Source organism: Symphalangus syndactylus, chromosome 15 (genome assembly GCF_028878055.3).
Source record: "Symphalangus syndactylus isolate Jambi chromosome 15, NHGRI_mSymSyn1-v2.1_pri, whole genome shotgun sequence".
Lineage (NCBI taxonomy): Eukaryota > Metazoa > Chordata > Mammalia > Primates > Hylobatidae > Symphalangus > Symphalangus syndactylus.
This window is the reverse complement of record NC_072437.2, coordinates 58,931,458-58,948,962: the sequence shown is the minus strand read 5'-3', so window position 1 is coordinate 58,948,962 and position 17,505 is coordinate 58,931,458. Positions and strand designations below refer to the sequence as shown.

At 34.3% G+C, this 17,505-nt stretch overlaps 1 long non-coding RNA gene across 1 annotated transcript; it reads left to right on the top strand.

Moving 5' to 3' along the window:
• The first annotated feature begins 205 nt into the window (after window positions 1-205).
• Window positions 206-16,615, top strand: LOC129463630 (uncharacterized). The gene is made up of 5 exons (XR_008651248.2): window positions 206-287; window positions 828-1,161; window positions 2,629-2,856; window positions 7,591-7,767; window positions 16,482-16,615. It is a non-coding gene; the product is annotated as an uncharacterized lncRNA (long non-coding RNA).
• The last annotated feature ends 890 nt before the right edge of the window (window positions 16,616-17,505 follow it).

Sequence of the window (17,505 nt, the reverse complement as noted above, 5' to 3'; positions counted from 1 at the left end):
TCATGCCCTAAATGTAACTCAGAAAGTAGCAATGTTCTGTATTTATTTTTTCATTTCCAAACGAAATGAATTACAAAGCTAGGTGGATGCCAGAGGACAGGAGCACAGATAGACAGATTTGCTGTGGACAATATTACTGTGCTCTAATACATTATTTTTGCAATTATTCCAGGTCAAGATAGTGGCCAAAGAGGAAGTTATAAAGCAGACTAGGAAATTCTCCTAAATATATCTCCAACAGAGTAAACAAGAGATTAGGAAACTTGTCCTTCATTCAATTACACCTGGTAAACTTTTTACATTTCCCATTCTATTTTTTTGCCTGTGATATCTCAGTTGAATTACCTTTGCACAGACTTTGAGGAAAATTTTTCCTGTGTGTTGCAAACTGACCTAACAATTATTAGTACAGAGAAAAGCAGCAATGATTTCCACAAGGCTGTTGGATCTTTTTATTACCTCTTTTGCTTGTTTGTTTGCTTATTTTGTGTGCTTTCCTGAAATTCAAAGTACTTGCTGGAAAAGACTACATATATCCACTCTCAGCAGACAGGGGCTCAGAATTCAGCAATCCTGGTGTAGTAATCATCTTTGCCCTCTACTTACACAATACACATGTATTACTACTATTTCTGTTACTGTTTTTTATGATGTTTGGCTCAAAATTCATTTTATGTTCACTTTTCTGAACGCTAGAAAAGTTAATATTCTTCTTTTCCAGTGAAAATCTTTAGTGGCTTTTTCCTGCCTAGAATCTAAAATAACTACAAGTTTTGCCAAGCTGGTTTACTCTTTCAATAACTAACGCTATTTTTCTGTGTCCCCAGACAGGTGAATGTGAGTGGAGCAGTAAGAGATGCTGCTTCCAGTAGTTTTCTGCCTCTCAATCCTTGCTATTCAAAGTATGGTCCACAGTCCAGCAGCTTTGGCATTACCTGGGAACTTGATGGAAATGCAGAGAAGTTCAAATTCCCACCACTGATATACTGAATCAGAAACATCTGCCCTTCAAGAAGATCCACTGGTGATAATACGCATATTAAAGTTTGAGTAGCACCGCCATTCTATATCAGCTTGCAAAATGAAGGCAAGAAGAAACAAAACAAAGCATTAGCCAGTTTGGATTTTCTGAAGTGCACTAAATGTCAAACTCAAGAAAAGGTAGTAGAAAATAAATTTCTCTTCAACTAAGTCATTAGTATGGAATCATCTACTCTGTTTTGAGGTGACACAAGCCAACACCAGCCATTTTCAAAATCATCACTTTCTGGGGAAATAAACTGACTTGCATAATTTAATAAATTTTGGTGAATAACAAGACTTACTTTCAGATACCAACATTTCCTAGCTTGCAAAACAATAGTTATAGAAGGAAACTAATAGACATGGTTTAAAACGCCTTCTAATGCAAAGTAGAAGATTTACAATCCTGCTTCATTGTCAGGTTCCAGTGTCCTCCTTTTATCCAACAAAATCTAAAGAATTATCTCATTGGAATTTTCAGCTTCAGTGAAAATTCTGTGATGATCTCAAACGTTGCTGCAGAACATGTATAATTAATGGAGTGAAGTGGTTTGTAAGGAAACATTTTATTAGAACAAGTGAGGGTAAATGAACTAATAGAGTTCAATTCTATGCTTCAATTTCAAATATAATATGCAAATATCTACTCTGCAAAACCCTATAAAACGACTTTCTGAACTATTATTCTAGGTTTAATACAGTGATTAGACTGGGTCATCATTTCTGCATTGTCAGAAACTGTGCTATTTTGCAGTATCTAATTGTTGTTTTATTTCCTTTTTGATTATTTTATTCACTGTGTTATTATTTTGGTTTTGACATCAGACACATTCTTTGATATTAAAATTGCGTTTGATTAGCTTTTAACTTTCTCAGACATCTTAATACATGATGACGGGTTTTAAGTCAATGAATGTATTCTTCTATGTTATGGCCTATTTCACTGTTCTAATTCGAGTGTCAAAATTGCTATTTATTTGATGACTATCATTATCAAATATTTCAGAATGTGAGTTGCCATTATTCAAAGGAATAAGTCAACAGACATTTACATAATATGTAATAGTAAAAAGAAATTATTCATATTATAACGTTTTGCGATGTTTGGCTTAGAAGACTTGCTACAGATGCTATAGACAAACAAAAATTGTATGGTTAATGAAACAGGAACCTGGTTTCAGATAGGTGACATGACATTTTCAAGGTCTCACAGCAATTTTGAATGAGCTAAGCCTCAACCATTGGTCAATTTCTTTAGTCTTTTTTTTTTTTAACAGTGAAATCAACCACACTATTTCTAGCCCCCATTTTTTAAACTTGGATAATCAAAATGAGTTTAATAAAACCTTGTCAACCAAATATCACATTATGCATAATAACATGTATCTTGAAGGCTATAGTAAATGGAAAGATGAATCTGGAATGCTAAGAGAATTAGAGGTCATGGCTCGATGTAAAATCACCATGGAAACAGCTTTCATGGCCAATTTGTGGGGAGATGTCAAAAGGCAGTAACCTGTGACTTATTTTCTTCCAAAGCCCTTTCTATGAAGGTTACAGGTTCTATATCTGCTTTCATGATGACATTTGTCTATGTTTTTGTAGGATTCTATTCTGACAAGCACAAAACCCTGCACCAAGTTGAACCTGTCCTTTGTGATGAGGCTGTTGAACAGAAGAGCAGCATAGCCGTCTGTCTGCTCTTGCTCCACATTCAGCTAAATGCCAACTCCGATCCCTTTGAGACGGTGAACAGGCTGAACCCAGGGATCGTGTCATCCCTCAGTATCCAGACTTCTTCAGAGAACCATGTGGTGAAACTTCTTGATTAAGGTCATGTTCTTAGTCTATAGCATCATTTTTTTTTTTTTTTTTTGTAAGCTAAAAGATATCTATGTGTTTCAGTATCTAAAAATCTATTTAAAAATAAATATGTAGATTTGAATAAATAATCATTCCAGCTTATGTTTCCAAATTACAAAAATAATTTTAAAAGACATTATACAATTCAGATGTTTGTTTTGTGTCATTATCTTATAGAGAGTAATTTTACATTGCAGACTTTGTGACAAAATTGGATCTTTTTTTGGCTTTATACAAATAAATATATCAAAAAAATTCTTATTTTTATTAGTGTGACATTATGTTTTACTATAAAATAACTATTTTTATCTATATTTCATTTATTGAATAGAATAGTGAATTATGTTTAAAAACTTTAATCATTACAAGCCATCAGCTTTGGATGTTTTATGATCTTATAAGTAAACAAGCATGTATTAATTCATTCTCATCTGGCTATGAAGAAATACCCAAGACTGGGTAATTTATAAAGGAAAGATGTTTAATTGACTCACAATTCCACATGGCTGGAGAGACCTCAGGAAACTTACAATCATGGCAGACGGGGATGTAAGCATGTCCTTCTTCACAAGGTGGCAGGAGAGAAAAGTGCCAAGCCAAGGGGGAAAAGCCCGTTATAAAACCATCAGATCTCATAAGAACTCACTGTCATGAGAATAGCATGGGGGGACTGCCCCCATGATCTAATCGCCTCCCATGAGGTCCCTCCCCCAACACGTTGGGATTACAATTCAAGATGAGATTTGAGTGAGGACAAAAAGCCAGGCCATATCAAAGCGAAAGTTTTATTTCTGTAAATTATTTATACATATAATATTTATTTATTTGGAAAATTATTCATATTATGTGAATTTTTCCTAAAGACTCTGGTATTCAGCTTTATAGATTGGGATAGAAAACCATGTGTCCTTGGATGAGGACTCACATACTAAGACTTGATAGAATTTGCTTTTATGCAAACATACTGATAATGAATGATACACAATAAAGTAATATTGTGATGTGTTCCATGGGGTTGTTTCTTATTATTTAATAATAAGATTTAATTTAATAATTTAATAATAAATAATAGTTAATAAATAATAAATAAGTAATTTAATTAATAATAATTTAATAAGATTATTACAAGTACTACTAACTTTTTGCTTCTTAATTTAAGTCTTCATCTCCAGTTTGCCAATAGATTGACCTAGTCTAGAAGAAAATCTTAAATCATGTTGACTAGACAACTCAGAGATTTTCTAAATTTTGGAAATTCTGGACTTTCTGTCCCACCATGACAGTTATTTTTCTATTAAATCTAACATGTAATTGTCTAGTGAGATGTTAAATTATTTCTATTCTTGATTTCAATCTATCTTTGCCTAAATGTGGAAGGTGGTACAAAGTACTCAATACTTTTCACCCACAACTTATAGTTTAAAATATTTTCAGTCTTTAGTGCTGCTTACATTTCAATTAACATTATGGCTAAGCATTACAGTGTAGTATAAGGATGAAAATTGCGAAATTCTGGAGAAAGGGAAGCTCTGTCCCAGTACTGCACATGCATTTTTTAATATCCCTCCAAAAAACTAGCTTCAACTTTAACAGTTTCCAATTTCAAAAAAAAATTGAAACCACTTAGAATTTGAAAACATTGATCTTTTTTTTAAAAAAAATTAAATGATAATCCAGTCCATAAGTTAAGTCTAATCTACTTTTCAGACTGAAAATTATTTTATAGATATAAAGATAAATTAGTATTATTTTTCCAGGATGCATATCCCCAAGAAATCCAAAACAAATATTCTTTTTAAAAAAGGACAACTTTTAAAAACTTTAGGTTCAAGGCTACATGTGCAGGTTTGTTATATAGGTAAACGGGGGTTTGGCATACAGATTATTATGCCACCTAGGTATGCTACCCATCGCATAGTAGATTTTCCATCCTTCTCCTCTTTCCCTCCACCCTCAAATAGGCCTCAGTGTGTGTTGTTCCCTTCTTTGTGTCCATATGTACTCAAGAGAACATTTTATTTTTTACTAGAAAAAAGAATTACACTTTGGCTTAAAATAGTCTAGTATTCATAAGGGAGAAGTAGCAAACACAAAGTTCTAATATATTAATGGAAAATTTTGTTGCATTTGAAATAGATATTTAAACCTTGATATAATCAAATAAAGAGGAGATATTAGCCAGCAGCTAATAATGGAATTTCCTGGTAAAGCATAAAGTTGCCTCATTGAATTATTGTGGATTTGAAAGGGTTGTGACAATAACTGCTTCACACATTTAATAAGACCCATTGAAGAACATTATATGTTCTTTAAAAGGGTCATCAGTGAGGTGATAGTCATTTATTGTTGCATTTTATTTAATGTTTATTATCTACATAGCCATCTGAATATTCATTTTGAAAATTTTAATGTGCATATACAAAGTCTTTACCATAACTTAAAGTTTTTGAATGTGCTATATTTTATAAATTTGTCTTTAAAACCATATACTATTTTTCCAAAGATTTTCTTTAAATTAAATTTTACAAAAGTAACCAAGTAACCTCTTTTTTTTTTTTTTTTGAGATGGAGTCTCACTCTGTCATCCAGGCTGGAGTGCAGTGGTGCAGTCTCGGCTCATTGCAACCTTTACCTCCTGGGTCCAAGCGGTTCTCGAGCCCAGCCTCCTGAGTAGCTGTGATTACAGGTGCATGCCACCATGCCCAGCTAATTCTTGTATTTTTAGTAGAGATGGGGTTTTGCTATGTTGACCAGGCTGGTCTTGAACCCCTGACCTAAAGTGATCCACCCGCCTCAGCCTCCCAAAGTGCTGGGATGACAGGTGTGAGCCACTGTGCCCAGCCCAAAAGTAACCTCTTTAAAAAAGAAAAGTTACACAAATATATTGAGTTGACAGAATAGTCCCAAATAAGGAAACTCCTTCAAGTAACTTTAAAATACAATAATTTTACTTGGCTCTTTGCTGTGATTACCTGAAAAATGGGAGCAAGACTGTCTAAACTAATTTGAGTATCACATTGTTAGTAGTGTTGTGGAATTATTTTTCTGAGCTAGCAAATAAGTAATAATGTTGGAGTTTATTTAGTGTGAAAAGAAAAAAATGCTGATTACAGATATGGTTGTGAATTTAAATTTTATTTTATGCTTGAACTCTTAACGTATTTTAAAACATAATATACATTTCTAGCATTAAAGAGTTCTAGAAACATAGACCAATGCAAAAGCAATAAGTACTACTACAGTCCATATTGTAGTATTTAAATATCATTACTCACTAAAGAAACCAAGTATTTTTATATTTTAGGTATGAGCATGAAGTGAACAAAACTCTCCTGGAACGTCCTTTCATATCAAAAATAAGATGTATAGGAGTTTACAAGGGTCATGTCAAAAGGATGTAGGAGCCAAATTGAATCACTTATCACAGACCAAAGTTGATAACATTTAAATATAAATTTGGAGAAAAAGTAATGGTTTCAAAAGCATAAAATGTTTAAATCCATGAGGTCATACTAGTACTCCAAAACACACATATAAGGATAAAGAAAATATGGTACATGTACAACATGGAATATTATGCAGCCATGAAAAACAATAAGATCATGTCCTCTGCAGGGACATGGATGGAGCTGGAGGCCTTATCCTTAGCACACTAAGGAAGGAACAGAAAACCAAATATTGCACGTTGTCACATATAAGTGGGAGCTAATGATGAGAACACATGGACAAAGGGAGGGGAACAACACACACTGGGGCACATAGGAGGGTGGAGAGCAGGAGGACAGACAGGATAAAGAAAAATAACTAATGGGTACTAGGCTTAATACCTGGATGATGAAATAATCTTTACAACAAACCCCCACAACACAAGTCTACCTATGTACCAAATCTGCCCATGTACCACTGAGCTTCAAATAAACGTTAAAAAAAAAAAAAAAAAGAAAGAAAAAAGAAAATCTCAGCACTGCCTAGAGAGGTAGCAGCCATCTCCTAATTGGCAACATGGCTGCACTCAGACCCTGCATGAAGCACAAAATCATCAAAAAGAGAGGACCAAGTTCACCTGGCACTAGTCAGACAATATGTCAAAAATAAGCATAACTGGTGAAAACCCAGAAGTATTGACAACAGGGTTTGTAGAAGGTTCAAGGGCTGGATCTAGATGCCCTACATATGGGAGCAACTAAAAACAAAACTCATGCTGCCAGTGGTTTCCAGAAGTTCCTGGTCCACAAAGTCAAGGACCTGGAAATGCAGCTGACGTGCAACAAATCTTACTCTGCTGAGATTGATTACAATTTTGCCTCCAAGAACCACAAACCCACCACAGAAAGAGCAGCCCAGAGCACAGCTGGCCATCAGAGTCACCAATCCCAGAGCCGGGCTGTGCAGAGAAAAAAATCAATAGACACCGCATGTGCACATTTTATTTTCATTTAAATACAACCATCAAAACAGCAAAAAAAAAAAAAAAAAAAAACTCATAGGATAATTTCAGGAAACCAATTCTCATTGTTTTGGAAAACAGTATATAAAATTAAAGTTACTATTCCTTTAGAGTTACCAACTAATGATTAAAAAACGTTTCTTCATAGACATTTACCAACTAATAAATGAAGAAGGAATAATAAAATATTACCATTATTCAAGCTTTTAAAAATAATGGGGATAGGCTGGAATCAACTTCTGTTTTTCTTTCTCTAGGTCGCAAAAGGAGAGACAACTATACATTTTGTGATGCCGAAGAGAAATGTACAAGAGTACTACTGAAGAAGTCCAGCCAAAAAAAAAAAAGCCCAGTAGTATTCTTATCAAGCCTGTATATCCAGTTTACAGGAAATATAAGAGACAGAGACACATGTTAAATGGCAACACTAGAATGTAATACACAAAATCCAGACTTGAAAATGTTATAAAATATGCAAAATGATTTCTTAAGAATAATATTAGAAGAAAAATGAGTTTGTGGGAAAACTTATAGAGTCTTTAAAAGATATATTAATTATAGTGTATGAACTCCCTTTGTTTCATGATTCAAACAACAAGCTGGTTAAAAGTTTAAGAGAAAATTCCATCATGAAATTGATGTGAGAATTAAAGTGATTGTTAAAAAATGAGATCTACTTGGGAGGCTGAGTTCAAGAATCCCTTTAACCTGGGAGGTGGAGGTTGCAGTAGGCCGAAATTGCGCCACTGTACTCCAGCCAAGGCAACAGTGTGAGACTCTGTCAAAACAAAAAAAAAGACATCTTTTGATAAAATGAAAACATTAGTGTGAATTGGGTGTTTGATGATGGATGTTTTATATTATGAGATTATCGTTAAATTTATGTGTTATAACAGCATGATTATATTAAAAACATTGCGTTTATCAGAAATGGATACTTAAGTATTTATGAGTGGAATGAAAATATATTTACTGTTTAATTTAAAATAACCCCATAAAACAGAAAGGAAGATATAGTTAAAATTATCCAATTTTAAATTGAATTATTTAAAATAACCCAAAAAAGTTGAAAAGGAATACAGAGAAAATAAAGGAAAAATAAGATAGTGTAGATGATATAAATAAAACAAAGACAAAATATTAGTTGCTTTTGAAGCTGAGTGAAGTGCATATGGGAAGTTCTTTTTATTATATTATACTGTTATATTTGAGATGATCTGTGCTAAAAAGTAAAACACCAACAAAACAAAAAACCTGTTCAAGACACAGTTTCACAGATCACGATTTAATTGATCTGATATGGAACCCAGCCAACTATTAGGTTTTGTTTTTTGTTTTTTGTTTGTTTTGGACGGGGTCTCGCTCTGTCACCCAGGCTGGAGTGCAGTGGCGCAATCTCGGCTCACTGCAAGCTCCGCCTCCCGGGTTCACGCCATTCTCCTGCCTCAGCCTCTCCGAGTAGCTGGGACTACAGGCGCCCGCCACCATGCCCGGCTAATTTTTTGTATTTTTAGTAGAGACGGGGTTTCACCTTGTTAGCCAGGATGGTGTCAATGTCCTGACCTCGTGATCTGCTGGCCTTGGCCTCCCAAAGTGCTGGGATTACAGGCTTGAGCCACCGTGCCCGGCCAACTATTAGTATTTTTTATACTTTGGGCTTCTAATCTGTATCCAGTGTCGAGAATAACTCAGGATAAAATAGGTACAAGCAAGGCTCTAGTTATGTTTCCTTTTTTTAATTAAAAAATGTAATTCAAGATATGCAGTTGTAAGACTAGTACAGAGACATCTCATGTACCCTTTACTCAGTTTACTTCAGTTGTAATATGTTGCAAAACTATAGTATAATGTCACAACCAGGATATTAACATTGATACAGTCAAGACAATTTTTTTTCATTTTTTTATTTTTAATTTTTGTGTGTACATGGTAGGTGTATATATTTATGGGGTACATGAGATGTTTTGATACAGGCATGCAATGTGAAATACCACACTGTGGAGAATGTAGTATCTATCTCTTCAAGTATTTATCCTTTGTGTTACAAAAAATCCAATTACACTTTATTCTTAGTTATTTTAAAATGTACAATTAAGTTATTATTCACTATACTCTGTTGTGCAATCAAATAGTAGGTCTCATTCATTCTCCTTTTTTTTCTTGTACCCATTTAACACACAACATTTTTATCACTCTAAGTATTCCTCATGCTGCATATTTATAACCACCCACTCATCTTTATCCTTAAGCCCTGGCAACCACTAATCTGTTCTCAGTTTCTATAATGTAGTCATTTAAAAATATTATATAAATTGAATAATATACACCATGGTAAGTTTTTCAGAATGAGGCTTTTACTTAGCACAATACTCTGAATAATTGTTCAGGTGGATTGGTCTTTTTTTCTCTTTCAGCACTTGAAAACATGTTGTGCTACTTCCTTCTGGCCTTTATGGTTTCTAATGAGAAATCTGCTGCTATTCAAATTGTTCTTTTTTCCCATCAGTAAGGTATCCTTTCTGTCCTGCGCACCCCCACCCACCTCCCTGGCCTGATTTCAAGATTTCTTTCTTGGTCTTAGTTTTCAAAAGTTTGACTATAATGTGTCTTTCTTTGAGTTACTCTTTGGCATTTGCACAAGTTTTTAAATCCATAGGTTTAGGTGTTTTAGAAAAGTTTATCTATTATTTCCTTGAGCATTTTTTAAATGTTATCCTCTTTCTGCTCTCCTAGACCTCCAATGACATGAATGATCAATTCATGATCAATTCATGAACAGACTCTTAAAGCTCTGTTCATTTATTCTGGTCTATTTTTCTCTCTTTTGTTCAGATTCAGTAATTTTAAATATTTTGTCTTCTAGTTATCTGATTTTTCCATTCTCTTCATTCTGTTCTTGAGCCCATTTGTTCAGTTTTAACTGTTAGTTATTATTTCAGTTCTAAAATTTCCCCTTAGCTCTACTTTATTTCCTCTATTTCTGAGACTTTCTATTGTTATTTCTATTGTTACTTTCTACAGACGTTTCTCTTGTTACTTTTGATTGTTACTTTCTACATTTTTATTGTTACTATCTATTGTCATTTTTATTGTTACTTTCTATTGTTACTTTCTCTATATAATAAAGAGTCTGACTGCATGTTATGTTTGACTGCTGACAACTTTCACAGCCTCAATTTTTTAAGTCTCACTTCTTCTTTCCCTTCCTCCTCACATTTGGGCAATTTAATTTAATTCAATTTAATAGGAAGGCTGTATGCTCCCTTCTTGGGGACTAGCAAGATACTTAAAGCACAAAAGCTCTGCCCTCATGTGGGAACTTTCACCTTGATCCCGCCTTTGAGTTAATAAAAACCCAAGCCAGTCTCCTTGGAGGCAGTGAGGGGGAAGATTTCCGGGATGCTTGAGTTAAAGGAAAGGCTATAGGTAAGGTAAATAAAATTATGGCATCTTATGTGATATGTTCAGGAAGCATATTTGGCATTCTATAGTTGGAATTACGGATGGGAAGAGAACAGGAAAGTTGGAAGTTTTTGGCCAAGTTTCATCTATTATGGGCAGATTCTGCAGTAATTTTGTGTTGGCTTTCTGAGCTGGTTGCTGTAGAGGTTGTAGGACAAAGTGTTATAGTCATATATGGTTTGGCCATTGTCCCTTTATGTATCCAGACTCTCAAGTCTAGTTTAATATAACTTAGACAAGTATGGTACTCAGGTATCTTTCCTTGAAAATGTACTTAAATATACCCTCTGACTACTGGTGTTCAAATAATGAATTTAAGAAAAGATAGGCCAGGTGCGGTGGCTCACGCCTGTAATCCCAGCACTTTGGGAGGCCGAGGTAGGGAGATCATGAGGTCAGGAGATCCATCCTGGCTAACATGGTGAAATCCCGTCTCTACTAAAAATACAAAAAATTAGCTGGGCATGGTGGCAGACACCTGTAGTCCCAGCTACTCGGGAGGCTGAGGCAGGAGAATGGTGTGAACCCAGGAGGCAGAGCTTGCAGTGAGCCGAGATCGCGCCACTGCACCCCAGCCTAGGCAACAGAGCGAGACTCCATCTCAAAAAAAGAAAAAAAAAGAAAAAAAAAAAGAAAAGATAAGCTATGGTATAATAGGAATGGTAATATACATTGAAACTAGTCAAATATGGAATTGTATAAATTATTCTCCAAACTTGGATAGAAAAAATAAAGTGAAATTAATATTGAAAGAGACTGTGCATTATAAAATGTTAACAATAATTATGTCTAAAATTTTATATTTTATATATATATATATACAGAAACCAGGAAATGTGGGAAAAGAAGAGAAAGTAAATATATGCTAAATATTTCATTTTATTTTGGAGAAGCTAAAATATATTTGTTCATTTCTAATGTTGAAAATTAAAGAAATATTCTGCAATTAAAAACTTTAAACTACCCAAGTAGATTAAAAACTCAATACATCAATAAATTGGGGGAAAAATAAAAGCATAGTTCCACACAACACACCCACAAACCAAAAACAACTTATCTTTCAAAAATCATGCAAAAATATTTGAGGATAGGAATAAAAAGAAACATTGATTTAAAAAGGCCAATTACATCAGTTAATATAAGAAAACACTTCTAATTAAAAATTAAGACTTTATTTGCTTTATTTGATATCTAAGGGTATGTTTTTTAAAGTAAACTTCTGTTAAAAGAAAATTTCAAAGAAATTAAAATCATTTCTCTCATACAAATATGAAGTGTACATGTCTTAAAATTTTAATTTAACTCATTATTAATAAGAGAATCAGTAAGATGTCACAACCAGTTCAAAAGAAAACCTTAAAACAGACATTTATAGATAAGGAATATTTTTATGCATTTAATTTCAAAAAACTCCTGCTGCTTCCACAGTGAGTGAAGGGAGTCAATTGAATCTTCAACAGAATTTATTTGCACATTTATAGAAAATAATTATTTTTCAATTCCATCAGTTATTTACAATTTAAGGCGTTGTAAAATATTTCAATGGCAATGAAAAAGCGTAATCTCTGCAGGATCAGATTGGATAACTACTAGAGGGATTTGTTCTTAAAAATGCACACGTGGCCGGGCATGGTGACTGATGCCTATAATCCCAGCACTTTCTACTCAGGAGGCTGAGGCAGGAAATAATCGCTTGAGCCCCGGGGTCGGAGTTTGCCATGAGCGGAGAGCCAGTGAGACTCCGTCTGGGGAGGGGGGCGGGAAGTGGGGAAGCATATGTTTCCCTAGAAGCAGAACTAGTTTTCTACACTGCTGAGAAACTCATAAAAAGTAAAAATAATAGTATTTATTTAACATTACTCTGTGCAACTACTCAAGATGATGATTATGTATTAACACACTGATCCTCAGAGTAACTGTTTTTGGATGGAGGGCGGCGGGAGAGAGGAGCTAATATTTTAGTATATTTCTAAGCATATTGAGCCTAATATCTAAAAACTATAAGTTAATGGTAAGAAATTCAGAACTAGAGCTTTAGAGTGAGATGTGATCTACTGATAAAAATTTTGGAGTAAACTAGTTTTTAGTGATTTCTTTATTTTGTAAATTTTGCTTAGAACATGTTTCTTTGGTTTCACTATCTGAGCTGTCTCAATGACTGGCCGCAGCCCTAGGGCCACGAGAAGCCTCCCACTGGAAAGCATGTTGCTGAGGTTTATACTACACATCTAAGTATTGACTATCTTGTCTTCCTTATGCACTTGACGTACAAGGAAGAGCACTTGGACAGGAAACTAAAAATGCTATCCTCTATTCTCATAACCACATACACATTTTGATGGTTGTTTTTCTTACTTGCCATTTTCAGAAATTCCTTTTTGTCAAATATGGTCAAGAGTGACTAAACTCATCTTGTTCTATGGCAGTACTTGATATTCTTAGATCCTATTTGGCTTAACACACGAAGATTAAACTTGACAATGATGAACTTTACCTAAGTTCAGTGTCCCCAGTAAACAGTGAAGATTAATTCCACCCCCAAACTTTTATTTTCTAAAGTTTGTCCCCGACTTTTTGTGCTGTGGGGAAATGATTTGCTGCAAGGAATCACCCTTGGCCTTACATCTCACAAAAGATTCACAGCTGACTTCCTTGACATAGATCTCAAAATTCCCATTTTTGATCTCATAAATGATTAACTCAGCTGTTTTTTCTCCACCCTGAAACTAGGTAGACATTGAGAAAATGAATAACAAATAGACAATGGTCAGACTGCATACAAAATAGAATATCTGATCAACAATCTGTATACAACTAGCCTAGAAAGCCAATATGCCATTTATAGTAACTAGTCCAGGAAGACAATTTTAATCTATAAATCAGGTTTGCAGGAAGTCAGACTCTCTCTAGCACCCAGTCAAGAATCTAAACAAAAACCCTCATAAAAATTAGTCCCACATAGCCAGGACTTCATTAGTAATTGACAGATTCGCTAACTATTGCCCCCACTTCCAACTTGGGACCAAACAAGGGATAGTCAAATGTATACCCCTAACCAATCACATAGGATGCCCCACTTCTAATTAGCCTGTCTGCACCTTCCCCATGCCAACAGCCTCCAATCATGTCCTACCTGAAGCCCTCCCTCTTTTCCATCATAAAGCTTTCCCACTACCCTATGTGCCTTTGAGTCTCTGCCAAACGCAAATGATGGTTGGTAGCTCACTCACTTGCTACAGCAATCTTTGAATAAATAACTTTCTTTTCTTCTTATTTAAGTGGTCTTTGTTTATGTCCACACAAAGAGATAAACATTTCTTGATTCAGATTCTTCCAATTTACAAAAACCGTCTCAACTGTAAAATCACCCCATCTATAACTTGGTACTCCTTTCTCTAAAAGTAAAGCAAAACCACCATACTGATACACGCTGATATTTTGGGCAGCTGAGCATCTGGAGTGCTCTTCTTATTGCAATAGCTTGAATAAAATAATTTTCTACTTTTTCATGAACAGTATATTCTTTCTGTAACCTAAATTCATATTTGCATAATGAATTGGAAAACATCGCTACTTAAAAAATGTCATGCCGACTTTATTTAAATGTTTAAACACACAAAGGAGGGGAGGAAAGAATAAAGAAAGGAAAGTAAGTAGGAAGGAGAAAAAGGAGCCAGGACGGAGAGAGGGAAGGAACTGGGAGAAAATGGCAGGGAAATGATGTTCAGTTCTCTAAAACAAGGAGTTCATACGTGTCTAAACCAAAGATAGAAAAGAACATTGAATGTATAAATACCAATGATATACTCTGTGAGAATTCTGTCTTGCTCCAAGTAGAATTTTCTCTGTATTTAAAGAACGTACGAGCAATAGCTTCTGTTTTCATTTTATTTTGGGGGCACAAATTAAAGTTGAATATTTTCTTCAAGAAGATATCAATTCAGGTTAGAAATCAGATAGGTGGGTAGTTAATTCTAAGATTTTTTACCCATGTATTAGTCATTTCCCAAGTGTAGAAGAAAAATTAATTGAGGCTTTCATTGCCTACATTTACTACTGATTTATTCAATTTACTCAATAAACCATTTTTTAAGCAACCACTATGTGTCAGGCAACGTACCTGGAGCTAGAAATTCAAGATGAATAAGGTATAGTTATGTCTGTTCCCAAGAAACTCACACTTCAGTTCTGGAGATAGACTTGGAAAAAGGTAACTAAAAATACAGTGTACATTTCATTGTTTCTTATTTTAGAGTATTTTATGCTTTTTGACATTACTTTCCTTTTCTATTGAAAACACCTCTTTATTTCATCATTTTTATGAAGTTAAAATTAGTACTCGTCTCTACATGTAGAACTACCAACTCATATTTCAAAAGGATCACCAAAAGGGAAACATTTTATACTAAAGAGAAAACTCCTTTTATACAGTTGGATATTGTGGTTTAAGTATTTATAAATTCATTAGGATTACCATTCAGACACAAAATTATCTTTTCAAAATTTGTAACATTCTCTCAACAATAACACTAGCATACAATTCTCAAGTACATTGATATTTCTTGTGTTTATAACACTAACCTCCCTGCTGATAGTCTTGTCTTTTAGAGATGTGTTTTGTTTAGGTTTGATGAAATTATTGTTTTTTTTTAAAGACGCTGTTTTTTTCTGTCTGTAGTTCATATTAAATTTCCAACTACATTTTTACAAGACTGTTATCACCAATAGTAGCTTCTTTTACTGCTGAATGATTATAATCAGCTGATCACTTAAACTCTGTGTCACTTGCTCTGCAATGTTCATCTCTTTAACAAAATGCATCGTTTTAAGCAAGATTTATAAGTAAATAACATGTGCTAGTTATCAACAACAATGAAATTCTTAAGTAGTGTGTTTGATAAATAGGCCTTGATTATGAGAAACACAATCTAATTTTTTGCAGCCTACTGAGAAAGTGATTATTAGATTTGGTGAAAATCTCTACCAAGCACTCAGTCAGAGCAATGAAAATCTATATTCCAGCAGTGAATACATTCCATTTAATATTTCCTTCCCCCTTCCTCCCCTCTATTTTCCTTAATCAAAAGGAAAAACACTTTTAAGTCATCAACAGTTTCTGTGAAACTTTCTAAGAAAAGTTTATTGAATTCCTTTTTGTTCAACTGCTCTCAGAAAGTAAACATTGGCACCTACTTCCAGTTACAGTAACATCATAATAACATTCTTATCCCTGCTAACCTCTAGGTTTATGTGTCTCTAACTGTCTAGTAGGGGGAAAGAAAGGAAAAAGAAAACCAATCAATCTGGATCCATAGATAACTGGCAAATGGGCAAAAGGGAGACTCAATTAACTCAGATTATTAACAGAGACATGCTACATCTGGTCATGGCTGAGTCTGTTTGTCCAGAAACATCTATCAAATAAATGATTAAAATCAAGACCCAGCAGATGTGCATCTCTTCATACATGGCCCTGTTTCTCTAATGTAAGAAAATATACTTAGTTTCATCTGAGAATTTTTTTTCTTAATTATAGAACTCAAAGTCAGGATTTGGAAAATGGGAAATAACCTGGAAAAAGACATCTGTATATGTTTATTTAAGTTTTCCCCCTTGCCTTTTGCCTTTGCTGCACTAAAATGGTTTCGAATGAGAAACAATCTGTATTCTTGCCTTTTGCTTACAGCCCTGAAGGAAAACCTGCTGGGATTGGCTGCAGATGGTTTCATTGCGAGAGAAGAATGTGCCTCCTTTTGGCTGCCTGTTCTGTACGCATGATCAAGTCCCAGTCAATGCTTCATGTGCCTCATTAACTGCGGGACAGGAAGAAGTATGATGCTCCCAAAATACATGCCCTTTTCTCCAGCTAAGGCCAATATTATGAAAAGGAAACAATTCAGAAATTAGAAGATTATATGCTGTTAAAAAATTTTTGTACAGCCAAACTCAGTCTCCTTTTATTGACTTAACAGTGAATAGCTGTTATTAAAGTGGCACATTAGCTCACACTGACTTGTTTACTTCAAAGTGGATAATACTGGAAAGGGAAATGAACCATCATCTCTCAGCACCCTGAGCATGAAATACATAAGGTACTCAGATTGCATGATGTAAAGTCAAAAAAGAGTAATTGTTTTGAGAAAACCAAAGTGTTAAATTATCTTAAAGCCTCTATTTGTACTGGGAAATTGTGCATTAAAATATTTACTAAGTATGATTTTTCCACTTTGAGAGTCCTAAAGCAAATCAAATTTGCTTAGAGTTTCTGAACTTAAAGCATATTTTAACATTATTTACATGAAGATAATTAATACTTATTGAACTCTTACCATAAACAGGTGCTTTACATTTATATATAACTTTATATCTCCAATAATATAGCAAAGTCATTATGATGAATCCATCCTATAGTTAGAGCTTAAAAAAAAATGTTAAGTACCTTGTTCAAGATTCCTTCAAAACAGTCAGGGATAACTAAGCCCAGGCTTTCTCCTTTAGGCTGATGAAAATCACCTTCTCTGCTGCATCACAAGTTCATGGAGGGTAGAGATAAAAGCAAGCTAGAGAAGAGTTTGGACAGAATTTCCAAGCACTCTTCCTCTTCATAGTAAAATTTTAATATGAATATTTAGAATAATCAGTTTGTTTAAGTGGTAGGCCAAGGGCAAAGATAAATAGTTATCCTTCCCATTTGGGATTAGAAGCTTTGT